We start from the raw sequence: 10153 nt of genomic DNA, 5'->3' as shown, positions 1-10153 counted from the left end.
CCTACCCACCCCCCTCAACCCCCGCTGGGTTCCTTCAGCAGACCGCTATTGCTTCAGATTCCAGCACCCACATTTCTTCTGTCACCACTAACATTTTAGCATTTTGTTCTGAAATCTTGAGTATTTAAAACAATACTGAGAAATTACGGGGCGGTATGGTGGCATAGCAGTTAGTGTAACAGTTTCACAGTGCTAGTGATCACCAGTCAGGGTTCGATTCCTGCCACTGCCTGTGAGGAGTCTGCACATTCACCCCAGGTGCTCTGCTTTCTTCCCACGTTCCAAAGACGCCCATGGTTAGGGTTAGTAAGTTGTGGGCATGCTACATTGGCACCGGAAGTGTGGCACAATCCTCACTGATTTGAGTTGAAGCAAGCAACACATTTCACCGTATGTTTCAACGTAACGTGACAAATGAAGCTAATTGGAAATGCTGCTGAGCCAGTGGATCTGAATTTGCAGCACACAGCCTTTGAAAGCTAGTATGTGGATGCAGCTGTTAGTTAGGAAGGAAAATTGTAAGCAACACACACAGCATGCTGGAAGAACTCAAAAGGCCAGGAAAATATATAAACAGTTGACGTTTCGGGCTGAGAACCTTCATCAGGACGGGGGGGGGGGGGGGGAGTTGAGAAGTTAGAGTAAGAAGGTGGGGGGGAGGAAGAAGCACAAATTGGTAGGGGATAGGTGAAAGCTGGAGAGGGGGAGGCGCGAAGTAAAGAGCTGGGAGGTTGGTGAAAGAGACAAAGGGCTGGACAAATCTGAAGGGAGTGGACTAAAGACCATGGAAGGAAGGGGGAGGAGCACCAGAGGGAGGTGATAGGCAGGTAAAGAGATAAGGTGAGAGAGGGAAATGGAGATGGGGAATGGGGAAGAACAATTACTGTAAGTTTGAGAAATCAATGTTTATGCCATCAGGTTGGAGGCTACTCATACGGAATACAAGGTGTTGCTCCTCCAACCTGAATGTGGCCTCGTCACAGCAATAGAGGAGGCCATGGACTGACATGACTGATGGTATGTTAGCTTTTATTGATACAGGACTGAGTACAGAGACAAGAGATCCAAGTTACCTGAGGCCTGGTGATGCTGCACCTGTAGTACTGTGTACAGTTAGGGTCAGGAAATCAGAAGCAGGCATTTTAGAGGGTGACTGCAGGACAGATCTAAGGTTGGTCCCTAGGACCATTAATCCGTCACGAGGAAAGCAAAATGTACAAACCGCTGGAGGTCCACACCGTGTCAATGTTTCTGGTCTATGCCCTGTGCAAGGACTGATGAAAGGGAAGATAGGCGGTGTGACGAGGAGAGGGGCAAGGCAAAGGTGTGTCAAGGAAGGGTGAAGGAAGATGGGTAGATGGAGCCAGCTGGAGAAGAGGGAGTGGTAGAGGTGAGAGACAAGTGGGTGGGTGACAGGTGTGACAAAGGGCAGGTGGAGGGAGGGCAGGGTGAATGTTGAGTTAGAGGCTGGAGGGTGACTAAGTGGAATACAAGGGCTACCAGTGCTGGAATCCATAAAGGTAATACAGGGAACCAGTTAAGTGGAAGAGAAGAGGATGGTGGCACCAGATGGGGGAGGGTTCTGGTGGGTGGTGGGACATAGAGAGTGCAAAAATCGGGTGATGGAGATACTGGGGGAAAAGAACAAAAATGTGACAAGCAGAAAGGGGGGGGGGGGGAATTACCTGAAACTGGAAAACTCAATGTCCTCACTGCTGCATTGTAGACTTCCCAGCAAATATGAGGTGTTGTTCTTCTAGTCTGTATCTTGCCTCACCATGGAAATGGAGAAGGCCGAGGACTTCAGGTCGGTTTGGGAATGGGAAGGTGAATTGAAATGACATTCAACTGGGAGATCGGTATGACAAAGCACGGGTGTTCAGCAAATATGGCTTGTCTTCTATTCTTCAGACTTTGTTCAGAAATGACAACACATTCTTCTGGGGGTCTAAAGGGTGCCGGTGTTTTCCATAGCAAAAAAAAACAGAATAAGGATCACAACCTTAAAATGTGGGGCAAGCTATTTGGGATTGAACTTTTAAAAAAAATCCCCTCTGAGAATGGTGAGTCATTGGAATCTCCATCCCAATTCGTTGATAATATTCAAGACAGACATGGTTTTTTTTAAAGGTATTACAGAAATCAAGAAATGTGAGGCAATGGCAGGAATATAGCATTGAGGGAGAAGATCAGACATGACCTTGTAGAATCGTGGAGTAGGTTTGAAGGGCTAAATGGTGGACACCAATTCCTATTTATTTTATGTTCTAAAACCTTTATTTCTTCAAATGATAAACATTCCTCCAACTGATTATTCAATTAGCATCCTCTGAAAAACAGACTTTGCACTACGTTACTTTAAATTGTAAATTTGACAGGGTGGAAAGCTTCAAATGTGAGACATAACATCAATTGTGAATTTTGGCCGTTTAGCAACTTTCAGATTTGCTTATGAAAACATAAACGTAAACCAAGAACTGAAAGACAAAAATCAGGCAAGACTCCAAACCCTTGTTAATTTTAAACTATTTTCGTACAAACTTTCAACCACAGTATCCATTGGCCCAGGCTATGAAGGGAATCAGGTTTTGGACATCATCGAAGAAGAATGGGAATCCATCACACCGACCAGTTCTTCAATTTGGACCAGAAAGCCAATAGTTGTGGCCACTTTGCTGTCGAATTTCTGATCAATATCGAACGTAATAGTTTATAAACGGTGTTGCAATTGATAGGGTGTAGGCCGTAGTCTCATCTTAAAGTGGACAACATAGAAGAATGTATTTAGGTGTTTCCAGGAAACCCACTCTGGTCTAGTCGGGAAATCTGATGTTCGGCCCTCCCTGGTGCTGGTGCCAGGCTTTCCCACGGACTCACCAATCCTCCAGCATCTTGTTGGAGTCTTCAGGCAAGTTACCGAGCTGCAGCAGGTTGGGGAAGCTGAAGTTGGGCTGGTTGATCTTCTCCAGGAAGGAGGTGAGGAGACGTTTATTGAGGTGGTCGGTCTGCGTGAGCTCCGGCCCATCCTTGCCCTCCTTCTCCTCTTGCCTCGGCTTCTGCTCTTCCTGCTGGACCTCTCTGTTGAGGCTGCTCTGCAGGGCCACGTTCTCCATCTCTTTGTGCCTCTTGGTATCATTGCTGCAGGGCGGCCTATTGGCGCCCTCTGGTCCATCAACCTTGCTGATATCTTCCTCCATTTTTCTGTCCACTCGCCGATAGGGAAACCGAAACCGTTGTCAATAAAGTTTATTGAGATGGACACCATCTTAGTGCGGGGCAAAAGACTGTTGTTAATAAAGTTTATCCATACAGACGCTCTACTTATGCCTCAGTCAGCGGGGCGGAAGTGAAAGTATCTGAACGAAACCAGCAAATTGAAAAAAAATTATATATTTTGGCCAAAACAAAAATCTGAAGAATGACACCAAGTCTTTCAATAACCTACAAACACATTTATTTTCCAGGAGAAATTATACGCGACTTAAAGATAGGAACATTGCCAACATGATTTGCGGATTGATAAATGTTAAAACAAGCGGATGTATGCAGCATTTCCGGCAGGAACGAATGTTAATATCTTCAGGATGAAAATTCTTAATCAGAACAGGAAAAGAGAGAAAAGGTTTTAAATTGGCGAGGCAAGGGAAATATATTTGATTGATCAAAAGAAGCCAATACTAGGCTTGAGGTAGATCAGCTAATTTTAGTCGGACCCGTTTCAACCTTTGACGCTCTGTATCAAATATTACAATTTAGTATAACTCATTTTATCCTCTTTGTATCAGAACTAATAAAAAATTAACCATATGCAATATTAACTTAGTTCTACTTTTTTCCCCCACAGACATTACCAGCATCCTCATGCTGCTTTCTGCTGTAATAGGCCATTTGACCCATCAAATGAATGCTAGTGCCCAGAGAAAACTCATTCTTCATCTACTTCCAAGAAAGCTGTTTTCTCACACATGTCCATTAATATCCTCAATTCTCCTAACACCCACCTTCATAGGGCAGTTTGCATTAGCCAATTATCCAAACCGTCAGTACATCGTTGGGATGTGAGAGGAAAGATGGAGAAGACAACGCTGGAGGTCAGGAGTGCTGGAGCTGTGAGATGTTTCCTTGACTGCCATGAAACGGCGTCACACATCTATTAGTCCCACACTTTCTGCTGCATTTATCTTCCAGCCACGTATTCCATTTGCTTTGTCTCCTTCCAGGTCCAGAACCAGGTTTTCCGATAGTCCACGGGCTACTTGATGAGGTAGCCTACAAAGGGATCTACAACTCATATTCTCAGCAGCATTTATTATTTAGTATTATTGTTGTAATTTTTCCTAGCTGAAGCTGGTAAAACCTGAGGTACGGGCATAGCCAGGCACACTCTTTTGTCAGTTGCTAGGAGCTTACAGGCTATTTTGGTGGTACAAACAAGCTGGAGGAACTCAGTAGGTCGGGCAGCATCCGTGGAAACGAGCATTCAACGTTTTGGGCCGAGACCCTTCATCAGGACTGAAGAAGGAGCAGGGCAAGGGCCCTATAAAGAAGGTGGGGGGAGGGTGGGAAGGAGAAGGCTGGTAGGTGCCAGGAGAAAAAACAATCAGAGGAAAGATCAAGGGGTGGGGGAGGGGATAGGCAGGAAAGGTGAAGAAGGACTGTAAGGTGAAGCATTGTGTAGTAGAAGAAGGCAGAATCATGAGGGAGGTGATAGGCAGCTGGAGGAGGAGGCAGAGTGAAACTGGGATGGGGGAAGGAAGAGGGAGGGAATTACCAGAAGTTGGAGAATTCGATGTTCATACCACCAGGCTGGACTCTATCCAGACGGTAGATGAGGTGTTGCTCCTCCCTGAGTTTGGCCTCATCATGGCAGTAGAGGAGGCCATGTCTGGACATATCCGATACTATTCTGGTGGTGTTTAGTATTGTGGCTTTCTGAAAATTTACATAAATATTACTGTGTAGCCCAAATTGTTTGATGCTATTGTGTAGTGACTCTGGGATGGCAGTTGTAATTATCGCTATTGGGACACTGTACACTCTGTTCATGTTCCATAGTCTTTCAATTTCCACTTTTGATTCAGCGTATTTCTGGTGTTTTTCTCTTACTGATTTCTGTGTGCTACGTACATTTGGAATGGCTGTATCTATTCAGTAAGTTGCTCTTGTTTGTTTATCCTGTAATATTATATCAGGACGGTTATTATGGATTCTTTGATCTGTAATAATGGATTGGTCGAAATATAGAAAACTGACTCTGAAACTGAATCACGGTTGTAGTTATAGTCAGGTCTGGTGTCCTTTAAGAGTTTGTATTTTAAAGCAAGATATTGTTGAATCACGGTTGCCACTTGACAATAATGAGGTGGCCTACAGGGAAGAAGACATCTCTCTGACACAGTGGTTTCAAGAAAACAACCTCGATGTCGCAAAAACAGAGGAGCTGGTTGTGGATTGCAGGAGGAATGGAGACGGGCTAACCCCTATTGACATCAGTGGATCTGGGGTTGAGGTGAACAGCTTCAAATTCCTCGGCATCCACATCACCGAGGACCTCACGTGGTCTGTGCTCACCAGCTGTGTGGTGAAAAAGGCACAACAGCATCTCTTTCACCTCAGACAGTTGAGGAAGTTTGGTATGGGCCCCCAAATCCTAAGAACTGTCTACAGGGGCACATTTGAAAGCATCCTGACTGGCTGCATCACTGCCTGGTACGGGAACTGTACATCTCTTAATCGCAGGACTCTGCAGAGAGTGGTGCGGACAGCCCAGCGTATCTGTAGTTGTGAACTTCCCATGATTCAGGGCATTTACAAAGACAGGTGTGAAAAAGGTGCCCGTAGGATCATTGGGGACCTGAGTCACACCAACCACAATCTATTCCAGCTGCTACCATCTGGGAAACGGTACCGCAGCATAAAAGCCAGGACCAACAGGCTCCGGGACAGCTTCTTCCACCAGGCCATCAGACTGATTAACTCACACTGATTTGAGTTTATTTCCATGTTACCTTGGCTGCTCTATTTATTATAAATTATCATAAATTACTATAAATTGCACATTGCACATTTAGACAGAGACATAACATTAAGATTTTTACTCCTCATGTATGTGAAGGATATAAAGTCAATTCAATTCAATTGATTATGCTTGTGTCAGTAATCAGCTTCAGTTAAACTGCTGCAGGATCCTGTTATGTGTTAGGTTGTTTCTGGTTTCTCTTGGCATTTTCTGCATTTATTGTCTTCAATTTGTTGTTTTTTTATTACATATTTTGGTGATAATTTTGGTGTTAACCACCTGGCCCTGTATTACCACGAGGAACCCTTCTGTTTCTGGGAAGAGGTCTCCAACTCTGAGCCGGGCAGTTCGAAGCTTCCTTGTCAACATCTAGCCTGCTCAGATCATCGGGATGTCTTCCGTGGAGGGTCGTGCTGTTCATTGGATGAATTTTTCTTCCATAATGATGATTTCTGCATTTTTCTGGCTTGTGCTTTCATTTAATTTCAGTGGTGTGAATTTCTTATCAGAATTGTGTAATCTCACGTGGGGTGCTGAACCCTGTTTTTGTTGATGAAAATATATTCTTAGATGTTTTATCCAACTGTTGTGTAATTGTTATTCCGCTTCCTCCTTCTGTCCTAGCTAGTGTTAATCTAAGTACTTTTTCTGAAATTTGTCATTTTTCTTATTTTTTGTTGTAAGTTTTTCAGGTTGGTTTTAGACCAAGATACTATGACAAAAAAATACATTAATATGGGCATAGTGAAAGTGTTTATTGCCTTTTTACTTTTTACTTTTGAGGTCTGTTTGGCAGATTTTCTTAAGCCTGGAAGTAAATTCTGTGGAAAGTTTTCCCCTTATCACACTCTGGTCTATTTTCTTTATGTCCCAGATACTTATGTTTCATATTCATCCATTGGTTGTATTGTATCCTGCTGCTCTGATTTATGTTCTTTTTATTATTATTGTTTGTTGTTATTATTATTGAGAGTAGGGGAGATTCAAACGAGAGGACATGATTTGAGAGTTAGGGGGCAGAAGTTTAAGGGAAACACGAGGGGGTATTTCTTTACTCAGAGAGTGATAGCTGTGTGGAATGAGCTTCCTGTAGAAGTAGTAGAGGCCAGTTCAGTTGTGTCATTTAAGGTAAAATTGGATAGGTATATGGACAGGAAAGGAGTGGAGGGTTATGGGCTGAGTGCGGATAGGTGGGACTAGGTGAGATTAAGAGTTCGGCACGGACTAGGAGGGCCGAGATGGCCTGTTTCCGTGCTGTGATTGTTATATGGTTATTGTTTGTTTGTATCTGCACAACTTGTCTTCTTTTGCACGCTGGTTGCTTGTCCACCTTGTTTTGTGAAGGCCTCTGTATCTCCTCCCCAGTGACAGAAGTTAGAAGGGGGCAAGGCTGGTATCTGATGAAGAACGCTGCTTTCTTCAGGTGACACACCGTGTAAACGTACTCATTGGTGGGGATAGACCGGGCTCTCCGTAGTCTTTTCCCTTCACACATCGCCTGTGCCAACCCAGTATTTACAATGAGCTGTGTGGTTATTAGATTAGTTTTAACTCAACGTTTTCGGAACAGATTCGCCCCCCTTCCCCCCCCCCCCCCCCGCTATCAGATTTGTGAATGGTCCATGAACCTCTGAACACTACCTTAACTATTTTGCTCTGTTTATTTTCATTGGTGTTTCCATACCAGGCCACAATACAACCGGTTAGGGTGCTCTCCACTGTGTGTCTATAAACATTTGTCAAAGTTTCTGGTGACATGCTGAATCTATGCAAACTCCTAAGAAAGTAGAGCAGAAATATTCCCACACGGAGAATTCAAAGTTCAAAGTAAATTTAGTGACAAAGTACATACCTGTCACCGTATATAAACCCTGAGATTCATTTTCTTGTGGGCATACTTGATAAATCATTAATAGAATCAACGAAAGACTGTACTGACAGGGCGGACAGCCAGTGTGCAAAATACAACAAGCTGTGAAAATATAAAAATATAAATAATAATAATAATAGTCCATAATAAATGTCTGGATATAACACAAAATAAAAAGCAAGAACAACTTATTCCAAACACACAGAACATACAGAAATCAGAAGTGAAAAACACCAGAAATATGCTGAATTAGAAGAGGAAATTGACAGACTATGGAACATGATCTGGGTATACATTGTCCCACTAGTAATATCTACAACTCGTGTCATCCCGAAGGGACTGCATAATAGTATTAAACTATTAGGGCTACAGAGTAATATCTATGTAAATCTTCAGAAAGCCACAATAACTAAACAGCACTAGAATAGTCCGAAAGATCAGAAGACCATAAGACATAGGAGCAGAATTAGGCCATCTGGCCCACCGAATCTGCTCTGCCATTCAATCATGGCTGATCTTTTTTCCTTCTCCTCCTCAACCCCAGTTCCTGGCCTTCTCCTTGTAACCTTTGATGCCGTGTCCAATCAAGAACCTATCAATCTCTGCCTTAAGTACACCCAACAACCTGGCCTCCACAGCTGCATGTGGCAACAAATTACACAAATTCACCACCCTTTGGCTAAAGAAATTTCTCCGCATCTCTGTTTTGAAAGGGCGCCCCTCTATCCTGAGGCTGTGCCCTCTTGTCCTAGACACTCCCACCATGGGAAACATCCTTTCCACATCCATTCTGTCTAGGCTTTTCAACATTCAAAAGGTTTCTATGAGATCCCCTCCTCATCCTTCTGAATTCCAGCGAGTACAGACCCAGAGCCATCAAATTTTCCTCATATGATAACCCTTTCATTCCTGGAATGATCCCTGTGAACCTCCTCTGGACCCTCTCCAATGCTAGCCCATCTTTTCTAAGATGAAGGGCCCTGTTCACAATACTCAAGGTGAGGCCTCACCAGTGCCTTATAAAGCCTCAGCATCACATCCCTGCTCTTGTATCCTAGACCTCTTGAAATGAATGCTAACATGGCATTTGCCCTCCTCACCACTGACTCGATCTGCAAGTTAACCTTTAGGATGTTCTGCACAAGGACTCCTAGATCCCTTTGCATCTCAGATTTTTGGATTTTTCTCCCCGTTTAGAAAATAGTCCGCACAGTTATTTCTACTACCAAAGTGCATGACCGTGCATTTTCCAACATTGTATTTCATTCTCCTAATCTGTCTGTCCTTCTGCATCCTACCTGTTTCCTCAACACTACCTGCCCCTCCACCAATCTTCGTGTCTCTGCAAACCTGACAACGAAGCCATCTATTCCATCATCTAAATCATTGATATACAGCGTAAAGAGAAGTGGTCCCAACACCGACCCCTGCGGAACACCACTAGTCACTGGCAGCCAGCCAGACAAGGATCCTTTTATTCCCACTCGCTGCCTCCTACCAATCAGCCAATGCTCTAACCGTGTCAATAGCTTTCCTGTAATACCATGGGCTCTTAACTTGGTAAGCAGCCTCATGTATGGCACTCTGTCAAAGGCCTTCTGAAATTGCAAATATACAACATCCACTGCATCCCCTTTATCTATCCTAATTGTAATCTCCTCAGTTTTCTAGTTCCTAGCAATTGACAAATGAGCATGCTTGGCTATGCCCATACCTCAGATTTTACCAGCCTGATCTGAGAAAAAATAAATAATAATAATAAATAATCAATGACTATAGAAAACCTTAGATGAGAGTCTTTAATAGTGAACCCATATGTTTTGAGAACATTTCAGTGATGGGGCAAGTGAAGTTGAGTAAATTTGCCCAACTAGCTGAGTGTCTTTAACATAACACTTTCTCTTTTTATTTTAAATTTCCAGCAACCGTTGTTCTTTAATTTTCACAAACAGCTCATTGTCACTTTGCCCCTGATAAATAAGGTCATCTTTACGGTCTGCCCTCCTCAACGTCGCACAGCGCCTTGTCGCTCTTCCCCTCACCAACATGTCCGCGAACCCATTTCCCCTCACCAACATGTCCACGAACCCATCTTCCCCTCACCAACATGTCCGCGAACCCAGCTTCCCCTCACCAACATGTCCGCGAACCCAGCTTCCCCTCACCAACATGTCCGCGAACCCATTTTCCCCTCACCAACATGTCCGCGAACCCATTTTCCCCTCACTAACATGTCCGCGAACCCATTTTCCCCTCACTAACAT

Source organism: Hypanus sabinus, chromosome 16, assembly GCF_030144855.1.
Source record: "Hypanus sabinus isolate sHypSab1 chromosome 16, sHypSab1.hap1, whole genome shotgun sequence".
NCBI classification, from domain to species: Eukaryota; Metazoa; Chordata; class Chondrichthyes; order Myliobatiformes; family Dasyatidae; genus Hypanus; species Hypanus sabinus.
This window is presented reverse-complemented; position numbering follows the sequence as displayed.